The following is a 16,698-nucleotide window of genomic DNA, read 5'->3' as shown; positions in this document are numbered from 1 at the left end:
GGTTTTAAGCACTCTGCTGAGTTGGGGTGGAGGGCATTTCTGGGTCCGCATGGCAGGGAGGGGGGTTGAGGGATTGGGACGGTTTCTAAGTTCTTGGTATAGTGGAAATGTTATTGTTAAGTGTGAAAATAGTTATGCAGTATTAGCACACGCGGGGAAGTACTCACGTTCCCTTGTGGGAGAAGTCACTAGTTTTAATAGGTTTGTTCGGCATGGCAATGGGAGACGACACACAGGTTGACTCAGTTGTGGGCCCCAGCACCGCGGTACCAACTCTCTCTGTACTCACGTGGAATGTGCGCCGCCTGGGGGATAAAATAAAGCGGGTCTGGTTCTACAATGTATAAAGAGGGATGGCCCAGCAGTGGTACTCCTACAGGAGACACATCTCACAGGCACGTCCACCAAAGCAATGGACAGATGGGGGTTTAAAATGTAGGTACATTCCGAAATCACATCTGGCTCCAGGGGAGTTGGGATACTGGTGAAGAAACAGTTACCTTTGATAATAAAGGGAGTTAAGTCTGATGATCGGGGAGATTCGCCGCCATCATTTCACAGTGGGAAGGAAGGCCCCTAAATAACTTCAGTTTACGTCCCCCCAGCGTTGCATGCAATGGCCTTGCCAGATCTAAGTGAGTATTTACTTGGGTTGCCAAAAGGGGATCTACTCCTCAGCAGTGGAGTCTTTAATGCGGTTGTAAACGACTCCATAGACAGATGTCCTGTGAGAGAGAGAGTACCTCCAAGGTGTCGCGCCTTGGGAGTTTCATAGAGGCAATGGGTCTTATAGACATATGGAGAATGCACCACCCCACTGACCATCAATTTACATATCACTCAAGTGTCCATAATAGTTTGACGAGAATAGATTATTTCCTGGGTTCACTGGGTAGCCTACCAAATGTAGACAATATAGAAATTCGGCCGCAGGGTATCTCCGACCATTCCCCACTGCTGCTCAGATATACCCATCACCAACAGAAACGGCGCCGGGTCTACCCAATATGCCCTAGCTATCTACAAGTTCCTCAAACTTGGAAGGGCACTTAAGAAGGCAACAAACCATTACTTTCAAGAAAATACAGGATCCGTCGAATCTCCTATCACTCTCTGGGAAGCGTTTAAGACAGTAGTCAGGGGACTAGCCATAGCTTCCATCACAGCCAACAAACGTGAGGGGCGGAGGGAACTGCAGATTCTAGAGTCCAAACTGTATATTGCAGAAGAACACCACACTAGAGACCTAACCCCTGACACCTCCCACGCCATGCGACTCAAACAGCGACACCATAGAGAACATCTAGCGGAATTGACCAGACAGCAATTGGCGGACACCCGACACAAAGTATATGACGTAGGCGACAAAGACAGGAAGTTATTGGCGTGGCTAGATAAACGGGAGGACAGTGATAGATGAATAGCACAGCTCTGCACAGGGGGGGACCAACCGTCCACTGACCCACCCGCAATAGTACAGACACTGGCACGGCACGGTCAGACAATTTACTCATCTGACTCGGTAATGTCAGTAGAAGAGGCACTGACTTACATACAGGACCTCGCCGTGCCCAAATTGACCCCAGAAGAAGCGCAGGAGTTGGAGGCCGACCTCACGGCTGACAAATTGCAAGCAGCCATTAGGGCGTTGCAATCGGGCAAAGCTGTAGGACCCGGCGGATTCCAAAGCGCCGCACCTATTGAATATGTTCAACAATAGTTTGAGAGCAGGGGAACTCCCACTGGACCAGCGCACGGCCACCATAGTGGGTATACTCAAACCTGGAAAGCATGCATATAAATGTACCTCATACCGGCCAATTTCCCTCATTAATGCAGAGGCTAAAATCCTTGCAAAGCTGCTTGCGACCCGGCTCACACCATACCTGTCAAAGCTCATAAACCCAGACCAATCGGGCTTCATGCCTGGCAGGAACACGGCGCTCAATCTGAGGAGACTACATGGTGTGCTTGCACGAGCAGCGTACCGACAGGAGCCCGTGGTGGTGCTTTCACTGGACGCGTATATGGCGTTCGACTTGGTCCAATGGCCCTTTTTATTCGCAGTGCTTCTGCATCTAGGGTTTGGTTCAAAATTCTGTTCATGGATTCAACTTCTGTACACCAAACCAATGGCGCATGTGACTGCCAATGGCCACATCTTGGATGACTCTCCCTTAGCAAGAGGCACACGCCAGGGCTGCCCACTGTCGCTGCTACTTTTTGCTCTGGTGGTGGAGCAACTGGCGGCGTGGATACGCTGGGAGCCAATGATAAAGGGCCTCAAATGGACAGATGACTAGGAAGATCGAGTGTCTCTATATGCAGACGATATTTTGCTATATTTAACTTTACCGAGGCGCTCCATATTGAAGGTGTCAGGGTATACCATCAACTAGTCAAAGTCAATATTATATGTGTTACATGGTCCGCCGCCGCATCTTCCTGACAACTGTCTGCTTCAGATTGCGGAAAGTACATTCAAGTACTTGGGTGTATACATCACAATTGACCCGGATGAATTCTACAATAAGAATTTGCAGCCAGCGCTAGAGCGCCTCAGAAGAGACGTACGTCACTGGGGAACATTACCGCTGACCCTACTGGGGAAGGCAGCACTTTTTAAAATGATGGCCCTACCCCGGTTCCTCTATATTTTGGAAAACACGCCATACCCAGTACTGCCATCTTATTTTAAAGCTATCTCGGCACTGGTCTCTAATCTACTGTGGGGTAACAAGCCAGTGCGTATTGCGCAAGCCGAGTTGGTGCGCGGATGGTAGGACGGAGGAATTGCGCTTCCTGATATACAACTTTATTACTGGGCGGCGCAGCTGAAAGTAATTAATCAATGGATACACCCCCCACAATCGGATTCGGCATTCAAGGCAGACAGGGCACAACTAGGCGTAAGAGATTTGTTCGCTGCCCTTTTCGACAAGAAATTGTTCTTAGCATTATTTGGTCTGGTACGTCACACACTGGTTTGTGGCATGCGGCCCAGGCCAGAATAGGATGGCGAGGGGTGCTGACGCAGCTTACTCCGCTATGGGACACAAAATGGCTTGGCAGACTAAGATACAGTAAAGGATTTGATCGCTGGGATGATCTTGGGAACTATTCAGGTATATACAGATAAGGCATGCCCTAATGACAGCACTACAGCCCGGTTCAGAAGTTCCCGACGCATCCCCATGGAGGATAGATTGTTAACTGATTACATGCCAAGAAGGGCAACCTCTCTAACCTACCGTAAACGAGTGAATAACCTGCCTGACCCGACGGGACCCCTAAGAGATAAATGGGCCCAAGATATCGGTGAGATTGATGATTCGGAGTGGCAAGAGGCGTTGGGATCCCCAAGGGAGGTGTGCATACCCTCACGCCTCAGGCTGGTACAGCTGCGCCTCATACACCTATCATATTATACTAGACACATTTTACACAAGATTGGGAAGGCTTCTGTCTGCGAGGTTGCGGAGGAGAGGGAACCTTTTTTCACATAGTATGGGATTGCCCTAAAATAGCGGATTATTGGACACAAGTAATGAGAACTATATCACATTTGGAAGGGGTCTTCCTCTTACCTGAGCCCAGACGTTGCTTATTAAACATATGGAAACCAAATGACCTCACACGTTCTGGGCAGAGCTGGGTAACACTAGGAATCATGGTGGCCAAGAGGAACATAGAGCAAAAATGGTGGGGGGGGGGGGTGGAGGTGCCATCTCTGGGAGCGTGGGGTAGAGATATGGATGCAGCCATGGTAGCTGAGAGGGCGGTATTCATTAGGAGGGGATGCTCTAGAAAATGGAGTCAAATCTGGGGGGCATGGAATAAATACAGAGGTGATATTTGTGATCCACCACCGGATCGAGATGATGGGGACTCAGACTCGGATGAAGACTGATGGCCTAAGCGTGATTGGAAGGGGCCGAGTTATGAAAGCTGTGAAAATATGTAAATGGGACTTTTTAATACTTGATGGTATTTTTGACAATAATGTGATGTGCTATGCTGCTTCTTTATGTTCAAGGATGTTTACATGTTCTATTGCTATGGAACTGATAATAAAATTATTTTTAAAAAGGAAATTAAGTACACTAAAAAGGCAAACAAAGTTTTACCTATAACTGTTCTGTGAGGACTGTAAAAAGTTCTGTGCCCACATTGTCCAGAGGGCACAACTGTGGGCTCCGCGAGCTAGACCATGTCTGACAGACACTTGGTGCAAACAGACTTCACCCATGAGCTGTGCCGCACAACTGTCTAACCACTAGATTAGTCTGTCACTATAACTGGCACAGGACAAGGCTTTCAGTTGGTAGCAGAGGCAGGTGTTACCAAATGTACTCTAAATAACGTCATTAGTGCCGAATGAAGCACTAGGTAGCAATTACTATGCACTTCAGTAGTCACTTTCAGTAATCTCATTGCCACTCCCAACGTATTCATGCGATATGTAACGTGTACATAGTGAACGGAGTCAGCAATAGGTACAGGTGATTTTTCAAAGAAACAATTGTTCATGTCCAGATGGGCAGAAATATGGAAAAGGAAGTTTCTAAAGCACTTCAGAAGATGCAGAGATACAACTCCGAAGTAGGCGGTGCAGAGCCAGCGGTCACTGATCCCCAGTTCCTATAAACAAGGAGCAAGGGCTGTGCCGAAAAACTATCGCCTAATAACACTGATCGACATCGAGGCTAAATATTTTGCAGGCTCCTCCTAAATGATATAACCACTTGGGCTGAAGAGAAAGAAATAATACCACTAACACAAACTGGATTTCGGAAAGGGCAAGGATCAATAACCAACATAACGGCCCTGACCCTGCTCATAGATGCAGCAAAACAGGAAAATTTTCTGCTTTTTCTCTGTTTCATAGACTTTGTTGCGGCATTCGATCACGAAGATCGCACAAAACTTTGGCAAAAATTAGATGTCTGGGGGATCCTTTTAAACCTTACACCAATTAAGGAATTTACACACCAAAACATGGGTCAGGATAAAGCTCGGTGACTGTCTACAAATATAAAAAAAATCCCCACATCAAAAGGACTTAAACAAGAGTGTGTTCTAGCCCCTATGCTATTCAATCTCTTCCTAGCGGACTTACCGGAGAAGCCACGCACCAAAACTAGGGAACGCCACTCTGTCAAACCTGCTATACGCGGATGACCTAGTTCTGATAAGTAGGACCGCAATTGGTCTCCAGCATCTATAGAATGTTACCCCCAAATTAAAAAAAAAAAACGCACTAAAAATAAACTACAATAAAACAAAAATAATGGTAGTTAATTACCGGAATAAGAAACATCTTAGTTGGTTCCTTGATGGTCATCGTTTGGAACAAGGAGTAAGCTATAAATACCATGGGGTAATACTGGACCAAACCAACTCATCAAAACCGCAATTAGAAGCCCTGCGGAGAAAGGGGGTAATGACCTACTTAGCCATAAAGCCTCTAAAGAAGCTTTTACCGGACCTGACGTTTGACCCTTTGCTAAGGGTTTTGCAAGCTAAACTCAAGCCAACTATTACTTACGGGATCGAAGCGTTGAAGGGAAAAGATGCAACAACTCTTGATAATATAATATCCAAATCATACCGTGCAATCTTCTAACTCCCAAGAATGGTCTCCGCGGCACAAATACAATTGGAATTTGGTTTCCAAAAACAGTCCCTTGAATGCATGGGAGCATAGGCGAAATGTTGGCATAAAATTAAAGGCGACAAAAAGGGAACACTGAATGACCAACTTTGGACTGAACTTTCCCACCCAGGAAAATCACCAGCAATTCTTTATCTCCAGGAATCTATCACACACCTAAGTTTAACAGAGCTGTGGGACGTCCAGGTAAACCATCTAACATTCAAAAAAAGCGTGTCAAAGGTAACTCATTTACTATCCGCAATAGAGGACAAAAAACATTAGCCAAAGGATCGCACGGCTGGATGGTCTTACATACATACAAAAAGCTAAAACCCCAGTTCTACCTGAAGATGGGATTAAAAATTAACATCAAGGAAAAATTCCTAAAACTTCGACTGGGGGCCGGCCCCTTTAATCAATTTCTGCCGCCTTGGGAGGAGTCCAGCAGTGTTGTTTATGTTGCAGCGGCGTTGAGGACGCAGTTCATGTTATATGCATCTGTAACACGTTAAAAGATATAAGGGTCGCTCTGCTAAAGCCAGTGTTCAAACAGTACGGAGCCAGATCGTGCAGACAAGCGTTAATGCTGTGCTTCAACCCCGAGCTGGACAAGTTAAATTGCCGGCTAATTAAATTCCTCAACATAACCGCAAAAAGAATGAAGCACCGGACCGAGTGGCTAAAAGACTATTCATTACACGAACCGACTGGATTTTTACAAGAATAGCTACAGTCGAAATAATATTAACAGTCAACCCGGCTAACGTGCAGAATGTTTTAATAATTTGAGCTCTCTTAACGTAATGTAAAACCTTTTATTATATAATGATTTTATCAAAAACAGTGAGAAATGTTAGCTTTTGTATGCAATGGTTTTAATTAATGAAGCATAATAAAATAAACTTCAAACTTCCAGTTCACACGTGTTTGATGAGATACGTTTGTGACGAATAATGTGTAGTCAGTACAGTGAAAGTACTGGAATGGACATGAGAGGGAGCAGATCGTTCATGGAGCCTAATGAATTTCAACAGGTGCCGAAGCAGCTACTTGAGCGATCAGTGCAGGAGGCATATTTAGCACAGGTCAACTTTAAACAAAGGTGTACTTGAATGTCAAAAGGAAGAAGGTCATCGGTTATACTCAAAGTTTTGAATGGCTTCACTTACTTTTGTGAAAACAACTCTGGGCATCAAACCTGACCGTGACCTGACCGCGGGAGCCACCGGCAGCAACTTTGGGCCATCCAGTCCCCCCCTTCCGCCGCCGCAGCACCATGTTTAAACGGCCGCCGAGTGGAGGGGGGGGGACTCAAAATCCCAGACTCCCCAGCGGCAGCTGACCTCAGTATTTTCGCACCAGGAGGCGCATTTATGAGGAGGGCAGAGTCGGCAGAGCGGGCGCTTCACTTACTTTTGTGAAAACAACTCTGGGCATCAAACCTGACCGTGACCTGACCGCGGAAGCCACCGGCAGCAACTTTGGGCCATCCAGTCCCCCCTCCCGCCGCCGCAGCACCATCTTTAAGCGGCCGCCGAGTTGAGGTGGGAACTCCAAATCCCAGACTCCCCAGCTGCAGCTGACCTCAGTATTTCCGCCCCTACACAAAAGGAGCACAGAGGGAAATATTAAGACTCAGGTACCCTCCAATCACAACTTTTTAAACACACAAACAAGAAAATTATAACCCAAGGTATTTGAGCCACATAAGAGACACAGATTTTGTCGTCGGCGGTGACCGGCGTTATGTGATGGAAACACCCCCAGCCCTGACGAAATTGCTGACGATATTCACACAGGCAATGAAACATGTTGGCTTCATATAATATAAAACGAAGCACAACGGTAAAGTGTTGGTTTTAGTGGGAGTAGAGACTCAGCGCAGAATAAAGGTGTCCAAGAAGCTAGAGATTTTTAACTCCATTTTTATAAGTAGGATCACACTGAATAGCGGTGTTGATGTCTATGGGGGTATAGGCACATGGTTAGGGTAGGGAAATACACGTTTGAGCTAAAAAATTTCCTTTTTTCCTACTTTGCATTTTGTTTATTTTTGATGGGAAGGAGCCAATGGTGAGAAGTGGAACATACTGACGAGAACCTGTCAGCAGTTCCCTGGTGGTTGCTCCCGTGAGGTACCTTCCTATCGTCCACACATTTTTTCTGATCTTGTATTATTTTGACTTAACTGGACCTTTCCCTCTCAGCACTCACACACGGGGTTGCACAAGCATAGCTTGAATAGAGGGAGTGTAGACATATGGTGTATGACACGCAGAGATTTTATGAGGACATTTTAAATATAGGCATACCCTGTTGTAGACTCGTTGACTGAATATGAGGCTAAGAATAGCCACACCAGTGAGCCAACTGGAGATACTGTGAATGTAATTGCCGAAAGTATAGTAGGACCAGCTCAGTATTTCCGCGCCAGGAGGCGCATTTTAGAGGAGGGCAGACTCCGCGTCGCGGGATCACGTGCAGGATTAGCCCGCGTCAAGGGCAGGGCCATCTGTCGCCATCCGGAGCCAGAGGAGGCCGGGCTGGGCCACACCCCTTAATTTTGCAACTCCAAGCCCATTATGTACCAAGAGAAGTCTGCAGCTGGAAAACTGGTTCGTGACATTAACCTTTTATAGAGTATAAGGTGTGGAACAAATTATGACTTCAAGACAGAAAATGGGGCCATGGGTGGGGTCCAGTGTGGTCGAGTCACTTGATGCTTTTCTGGACAGAGCCGAATCAGTCCTCGAGAAAGAGATGATTCTGACTGAAAGAAAGTTATCTATGGGTCTTGCGGCCAAAAGGTCATCCCTAGGAGTAATAGGGAAAGCCATATCACCTGTAACAAAACCTTTAGTGCTAGTCCAAACAAGCACAGAGTCTGGTCACTCAGGGCAGGGGAAAATGGAGAAAAAAGCGCCAAATCCAGACCCTGATAGCACTTTGGAATCTAGTCACTCCAGCGAAGCTAGTACAGACCTATCTCTATCACTAATTAATCCAACGGGTATAGTTCCACTAAGCCCCGCAATAATTATCACCAATGATCCAAGGCTATCCACTACCCCTAACTTACTTATACCCGATACACGGGACCCAACAAACAGCGTTATCAGTCCACACCTTGCATCTAGGCTGCGTAATCAAAGGGTTGCACTAGACAATACAAATCGAAACACGGGCCCAGCAAAAGAGATCACCACCACGTAACAACAAAAACAAGAAGGTAGTGGTAGCGAATGGAAAAAACAAGGTAGTTGGTGCGTGGGTAACTATCCCACAAATGAAATCAATTAGTACCCAAACAGAGCCCCGTGATGGTGAACACTGGGCTGAACAGTTGGCCGAGAAAATAGAGACTAAAATTACAACTTTAATGGAAAATGTACTTAGAGAGAGACTAGAAAAAAATGGAAGAAAGCTTGAGAGCATGTTTAAGTAACCTCAAAACAAAGGTCGAGAAAATGAATAAACAAATGGAGAGTAAAGGCAGGGCTGACACATACACAGAGAAATCCAGTAATCCCTCTAGGAAGAACATACAAAATATAACACCAGCCGGGGGAAATAGTAGAACTACCAACGCGAGTACAGTGGCCGACACCAGCGTAGGGGATCCTAAGCAGCAGATAATCAAGGAGGGAGACCCAGTTAGTGAGACAACTCAGGAAGGCACAATAAGTGCTAGACCTAAACCACCAACCCTAGACATCGCAGGTAGTCACCGGGGGAAATCAAAAATGTACAGTCCCAAAGGCACTGATCTAGTACCGAATGAAGACGTGTTGCAGCTCCCCCCTGCTTCCTGTCCTTACGTACTTGTCTTAACTGGGGTTCCAACTTTAAGACGTAACCAAAGAGAATCATGGATTGATCTCCGGAACAAAACTGTAAATTGGCTAGCAAAATTCAAACGCTTCCACCCTACAAAAGCAGATGAAATACTGATGATTTGCCGAGTTAGTTGGGTGGGGGAAGGCCCCAAAAACATCAGAGGGGATTGTGTGGTGGTAAACTTTAGAAGACCACAAATCGTAAGGAAGATATTAGACTGTCAGGAAGAAAACCCATACCAGATCACAGATATTCACACCCTTCCACTGGGATATTTTTACAAACCAACTCAGGGTGGTTAGTGTAGCACGATGACCCCCAATTTAGCAGTAACCAATCGATTTTCGGACCTATCCACCTTAGATGACCTGGATTGACTAAGTGACAAAAAAGAAACAGCAGGACTGAAGGTAAACAGTCCTATCAGAGCAGAGAATGTAAATAAGACAACACTGGGAGCCTCAGCGAAAAACATAACAAACGACGGTGTTGCACCAAGAATAGTCCTAGCAGACGGTAATTTAAACCTAAACCAACAAATAGAGCCGGAGGTAGCGAACACCCTACCAATAACAATAGATCCTGAAGTTATGGTAGGAGCCAGGGGCGTTTTGACACAAAGTTGATTTCCTGGAACATCGCAGGACTCAATAAGAACTTAGTTGATGGCTCCTGGAACGAGTACATAAATCAGTATGATGTAGTACTCCTGCAGGAGACTTGGTCACAAGAATCTCCACAAAGACCAGGTTACAAAACATACAGCGTAAATGCCACCCAGTGCGGAAGAGGAAGACCCTCCGGTGGACTGGTCATATGGATAAACATTACCTTGGAAGTAGATATAACTCCCGTGTATATTGATTCCCCGGATATACTGGGATTAAAACTTGTAACGCGGGACAAAAGGATTATATATCTGCTTAATATTTATAATAGATCACGTAGCAGTTGTAGTAAATCACCAGTAATAAAACAACTTGACTTTTTCCTAGATTCAGTTGAGGCAGAGTCCAGTGTAATCTGTGGAGGGGACTTCAACTGCAAATATGAACCCATGATTGGCATAAGTGACCTTTTCGAAGAGCAAGATGTGGCATATAAGATCCCCACCCTTGATTCCAGCATTGAGGTCAAATGCACGGTCGTGGCATCTCAGATTTTAAAATTTGCGGTAGGACACGAACTACGGGCGTGCAACGGACGCCTACCATCCATTAGACCCAGAGGTTGCACATTCCACAGAGGTAACTCATTAAGCCAGATAGACTATATATTGGTTTCTATGAACCTATGGTACATTACTATAGACTTGAGGGTTATGAACGGGGAGGAGAGCGATCACTACCCTTTAGAATTGCAATTAGAACCTCACCCATTTAAAACCAAAAATACACGCGTGGAAGGGGGTACTATATTAAATGGAGAGCTACAAACAAGTAACATTAGAAGGGCCTTGAAGTGGCCTTACATCCTAGCTAAAGACGACAAAATGGCAGACATTTATAATACATTTTTTGAAATTGTTGCCCCACTCGAAGAATTTAAAGAAGGAGATGAAAGGATACTAAAAATACATTACACCTTAGTAGAAACTTTATTCCCGTTATTGACAAAGCTGTACAAAAAGGAAGATTCAGGGATAAGTAAGCATTATGAGTTAGCCAATCCCTGGTACAGTAAGGAATGCAGAGTAGCAAAGACGGAGCTTGTACATGCTATTAAAAACAAGAGTCATACGGAAATTAGTGCATACAGGCAAAAGTATAAAAAGATTATAATAGAAGCAAAAAAAACCTGGGACAACGACATATGGACAGATCCAATTGTCGCTGCCAAGGCTAAGGACCAGGCTGCCTTTTGGTGCCTAATTGCCATGGGAAACAAAACTGGGAAAAGCAACAAAGATCTCTACTTAGATGAGAAAACCTGGGTAGACCACTTTACTAACCTCTACCAGGATTATAGCGAGGGCGTCTCCGCCACCAGTGACGAAACAGAGGACTTAACCTCAGATACAGTCCTGCACTTTTGTTTGGAGGAGACAAAAATTGCAATAGGGGCTATCAAAGCTGGGAAGGCCCCAGGCCCAGACAGGATTCCAGGCGACCTAATAAAACATGATTTAGAAGTCTGGAGTCCCTATGTAAATTTTTTATGTAACTCGATAGCTGCCGGAACACCAATTCCCCACACGTGGAAAGGGGCGGAGATCGTCACTATTTTTAAAAAGGGTAATCGACAGGACCCAGCCAACAAACCACCCAATTAGTTTATTAGACATACTCCAGAAAATTTATGCTAGGCATATTTTAAATAGATTGATAGATTGGATGGATGAGGTGGATATTTTAACTAAATACCAAGCAGGGTTCAGATCAAAAACAAGTACACTTGATCAAGTATTTAGGTTTATGTGCATTTACTGGAAATACATTATCTATAGGAAGGGCAGCCTTTATGTTGCTTTTATAGATTTACGGGCTGCATTTGATTTAGTCCCTCGTTCCCAGTTATGGGAGACATTAAGGAAAATTGGGGTACCACTGGAAATATTAATACAAATGGTAAAGATACATGCAGGAAACTTTGCTACGGTACGCTGGGGACCAAGGGGAGAATTAACCAAACCAATTCCAGTGACAAGAGGAGTAAGTAAGACAGGGATGCGTCCTGGCACCAACCCTCTTCTCACTTTATGTCAACGACATCTCCGAGTTTTTGTTAGACTGCAAGCATGATTCCCCTCGCTTGGGGGCGAAGTGGTATCGGCCCTATTATTCGCCGATGGCACTATTTTAATATCACAAACCCCCAAGGGACTTCAATCCCTAGAGGATACCTTTGATAGATATTGCTTGCAGAAGGGCCTCGAAATAAACTCCAGCAAGACTAAATATATGACACTAAACCCCCACAGAACATTTAAAAATAACCTTGTCTTAAACAATCAACCACTAGAACATGTAGATAGCTTCAATTACCTGGGAATAAACCTGGATAGTAAAATGACTTGGAAAGGCCAAATCGAAAAGAGCAGGATAATGCTGGTTCAGAACTCGGCACCTATCTCAAAAAAACATGAGGCCAGCTCATGCAGGGCAATTTCTCCTGCATTGGAGGTATATAAAATTAAAGCACAAGTGGCAGCGCTATACTGGGCCGAGATCTGGGGCCCACAGTGCAAGAAAAATTTTGGAGCGGGAAGAAAACATATTTTACAGACAACTATTAAAACTTCCCAACAGGACGCCGCTGTTCCCTGTAACCCTGGACCTGAATATAAAACGTATATCCCACAATGCGGCATTAAGGCCACTCTTATTCTGGATCAGGATCTGGTCAACCCCTGAACTGACTCATTATAAAACTGGCCTGGAGGAAATTTTAAAGGTGAGAAGACCCAAAGACATTCCGTGGTTAACCCACGTTATGCCATGGATGCAAAAGTTGGGTCTGCCCCATTATTGGAACGACCCTGAACAGCTAACAGTATCTTGCAAAAAACATCTAAAAGAGATATTCTGGGCCCACATAATGTCCAATTTAGTAAACAATACGACCGTTGGGTCCTTACCGCGAAGTTTCTGGCTTTCAAAGACGTAGCAAATTTAGAGCCCTTCCTTGACGAGATAGAGCCTCCGTTAGCAAAATCTTTAAACCTGCAATTTCGTTATGGTATTTTGCAAATAGGCATCAACACATCCAGATGGAATGGAAATGGGGGAAGTCCTAGAAGTGATATTTGTCCCCTTTGTGATGTATCAGAAAAAGAAAATGAAGCTCACATATTATTCTTTTGTCCAGCGTACACTATAGCTAGAAAACGCTGGATTATACTTCTCTGCAGGGCCCTAGACAGTAGGTGCTGCAGTACTGTTGAGCGCATATTGAAAACTGATTCATCACAACCCATAGTTTTTTCTGTAAGCAGGTTTTTATTCAATGTATTCCTGGTTAGGAAGAGAATGGGGCTCAAATTCTAGGGGTCATTTTAAATTTTAAATTGCGTTTCAAACCGTACGTTGGTAAATATGCAAACCTCGCTGTAAGAGAGTTAAATTGTAGGTGACCCACATCAATTCATTTATGAAATCTTATGTATGCTTTTAACCTTTTTTAATGATGATATATTTATATTGCTTTTAACACAAATTTTATATAACGAATCATGACCTAGCAATTCAGGGCGTGTTGAGGCTGATTACTTGACGAACGATTACATTGTTATCTCCCTGTGTTTGTGTACTACTTCCCTTGTATCTATGTAATGCATCAGGTATTTGGCAATTTTATGAAATGTTTTTTAAATGTATTTTTTATGGTCAAATTGACCGAAATAAAGTATAAGAGAGGGAGAATGGCGGCTAGGGGATAGCGTTTTAATTTCACAGGACTGGAACTGCTGTCCTGTCAAGTTCTGGAGAAATGAATCGATCCAAATGCATTCTATTCCCACCACAGTCTTCTGCAAACCTCGAGCTAAAATGCATACTTCAGACTATTATGGGGTAAGTTTCGCAATGCACCAAAATGGTGATGCTCGGAGATCCAAATGTTTGAATTTTAACTTCATAGTTACTTCTGGCAGCTGAACGCCCTTACCTTCAAAAACAGGCGCACGGCCAGCCAGATGTAGTAACGCACCCGAACGAGACTCAAGGCAGTACGGGCGGAGGGAAGTTACGAGAGCTGCTATATCTTCCAAGAGTGCCCTGTCGCTGTAACGGAGGAGTTTATGAGCCGTGAGAACTGAAATCAAGGAAGCTGGTCTAGAGTGTATTTACATAGTAACCTAATGTCGATTCCAAGCTCGCGAAGCAGTGCGAAAAGAAGGACCAGCAAAGTAAAGGGACAATTAAAGCCCAGATCATGACCTGAATTAAGTTTGGGATAAATCACTTCTAGAAAATGGATCATGCGGCAAAAAAAAGTAGGACAGAAAATTATGCATACCGTAGTCGTGTAATTTAAAAATAAAGAAAGCTGGATATAATTGGAAAATAAAAGTATTACATTTCTCAATGCGCTACACTACACAGGTATTTATGCAGTTGACATCTATTATACGCAATACGTCTGGATTATCTATTGCTCCGAGTTCATTGTAGCGACTGTGAAATATGTCATGTGATAAATGTATGCATCAAAAAAGCCTTACACAGTAAACATCACAAAAAAAAAAGAAGTGTAATTAAATAAAAAGTTATGCACAACTTAAAAAGTGTTGCTCTGGGGTGAGCCTGACGGTTCTCTCTGACCAACACCGGGAGCTATGTGCTGCTGCAGCATCCAACACTCACCCACTGAACTGCCTTCCCGTTGGACAGCCTTCTGCTACTCCTGCACTCAGATGCCCATGCCCTCAGTACGGACGGACAGAGCTGCGCTCTAGAGTGCAGTGCCCTCAGCCCTCTCTCTGCGGGCACACACCGCTGCACCAGCAGTGAGCAGTGTGTATTAAAGCGATGCTTCCGCCCCCTGCGGCAGAGAGCCGAGCGTCTCCAGAGGCTGGCCGACGTGCAATGCCTGACGTACGCGCATGCGCTTACGGGAGTAAAACGGACGAATTGAGTTGACTGCGGATGAAGCAGGAAAAAAGCATTTGGCAGCCATCATGGTAAAGGGCGAGCGTGGACTAGGAATGGTTAAAGTTTAATTTTAGGCCAAAAGGGGAAATAACCTGAAGCACTGAGAGAGTCTCGTGAGACTGGGAGTAAAACAAGCTTTGGCATAACCAATAGTATGAGAAGTTGGCCTGGCATATGCTGTCCACTATTCTAGTGGACACCTTGCACATAACTGCCAAGGTTTCAGATGACTATGTGTGACATTTTTATAATTTCAGTGTAATTATGAGTGACATTTCAATGACTACGAGTGACACTTTTTCGCGATCAAATAAAACATATAGGAAAACATACATTTAAGAAATTACACCTATTTGAGCAACAAAAAAACTTTAAGAGGTCACTGAAAACACAACATGATTCATCTCAAATTATGTCATGCATTAATTCACTCTTTGTGGATGTAACAAGTTATCCTACACGCATGACATTTTTGTGCATTTCAAATGAGTGCAATATATATAAACTAAGAAAACTATGTCTCCGACTCATTTTGGTGTAAACTAATTGGAATTACGGTCTACTACTGTTAAAATATATGCTAGCAACATTCAGAGGGAACTTCAGTACAGAATCAGAGAGACTGTGGGCCCGATTCACAGAATGAACTTAAGACTCAATCCTAAACTTACTACTATTTTGGTATTCACAGAATGCACTTACTACTTTTGGCAGTCACAGAATGGGGCTGATTCACAGAACTAACTTAAGACAAAATCCTAAACTTACTACTTTTGGTATTCACAGAAGTTAGGATTTTGTCTTAAGACAGACTTAAGACAGACTTAAGACAAACTTAAGACAGACTTAAGACAAAATCCTAACTTAAGTCTGTCTTAAGTCTGTCTTAATTTTGTCTTAAGTCGGTCTTAAGTTTGTCTTAAGACAAACTTAAGACAAAATCCTAACTTCTGTGAATACCAAAAGTAGTAAGTTCATTCTGTGAATACCAAAAGTAGTAAGTGCATTCTGTGAATACCAAAATAGTAATAAGTTTAGGATTGAGTCTTAAGTTCATTCTGTGAATCGGGCCATTAGTGCACGACTCTCCCAGGCTGCCAGCTCACAATTGCCTGGAGGAGCGAGTCTGCCTGGCAGAGTGCTTCACTGGTGACGTCGCTGTGGTGCTTGTGCTGAGTATCCGTCTCAGGGCTACCATAAATCCACCTGCATGAGACTGCGAGCTGCAGACTTGACGTCGTTAGAGTTGTCCCTCTGATATCTGGCGATAGGATGCAGCAGACCGACTGCTCTCTTGACCGGGCCAAGGCAGCCTCGAGCACACCAGAAAAGACACTGCTGCTGCCTGCTGCAAAGCTATTGGGCCTTTGGCGAGGGGCTGGAATGTATGCTTCTTTTGCCTGCGCCAGAACCCTGGCCCAAGTGAAATAGACAGCATAATGCACGTGTCCCCAACACAGGAAGGAGGCTGTAGGACATAAATACCGGCTGTGAAAGTGCGAGCCCCAAGCTAAACGTTAGTTCTAACGTAGCTTAAGTCAGCCCAATTGACCAACAACTATACGCCGTTCTCTGAGTCAGACACACTTGCTGATCCAACTCAACTATGGTGCT

At 44.4% G+C, this 16,698-nt stretch overlaps 1 protein-coding gene across 1 annotated transcript in view; it reads right to left on the bottom strand.

Annotated features, from left to right (window-relative positions):
- PLA2G4A (phospholipase A2 group IVA) overlaps nt 1–15,017 on the bottom strand; it is an 869,302-nt gene extending 854,285 nt beyond the window's left edge. Inside the window, exon 1 of the mRNA XM_086956164.1 lies at nt 14,797–15,017. The gene's annotated coding sequence lies outside the window, so the exon portion shown is untranslated. The remainder of the gene's footprint in view (nt 1–14,796) is intronic.
- Nucleotides 15,018–16,698: the final 1,681 nt, after the last annotated feature.

This window comes from Lissotriton vulgaris, chromosome 1_1 (assembly GCF_964263255.1).
Source record: "Lissotriton vulgaris chromosome 1_1, aLisVul1.2, whole genome shotgun sequence".
Lineage (NCBI taxonomy): Eukaryota > Metazoa > Chordata > Amphibia > Caudata > Salamandridae > Lissotriton > Lissotriton vulgaris.
This window is presented reverse-complemented; position numbering and strand designations above follow the sequence as displayed.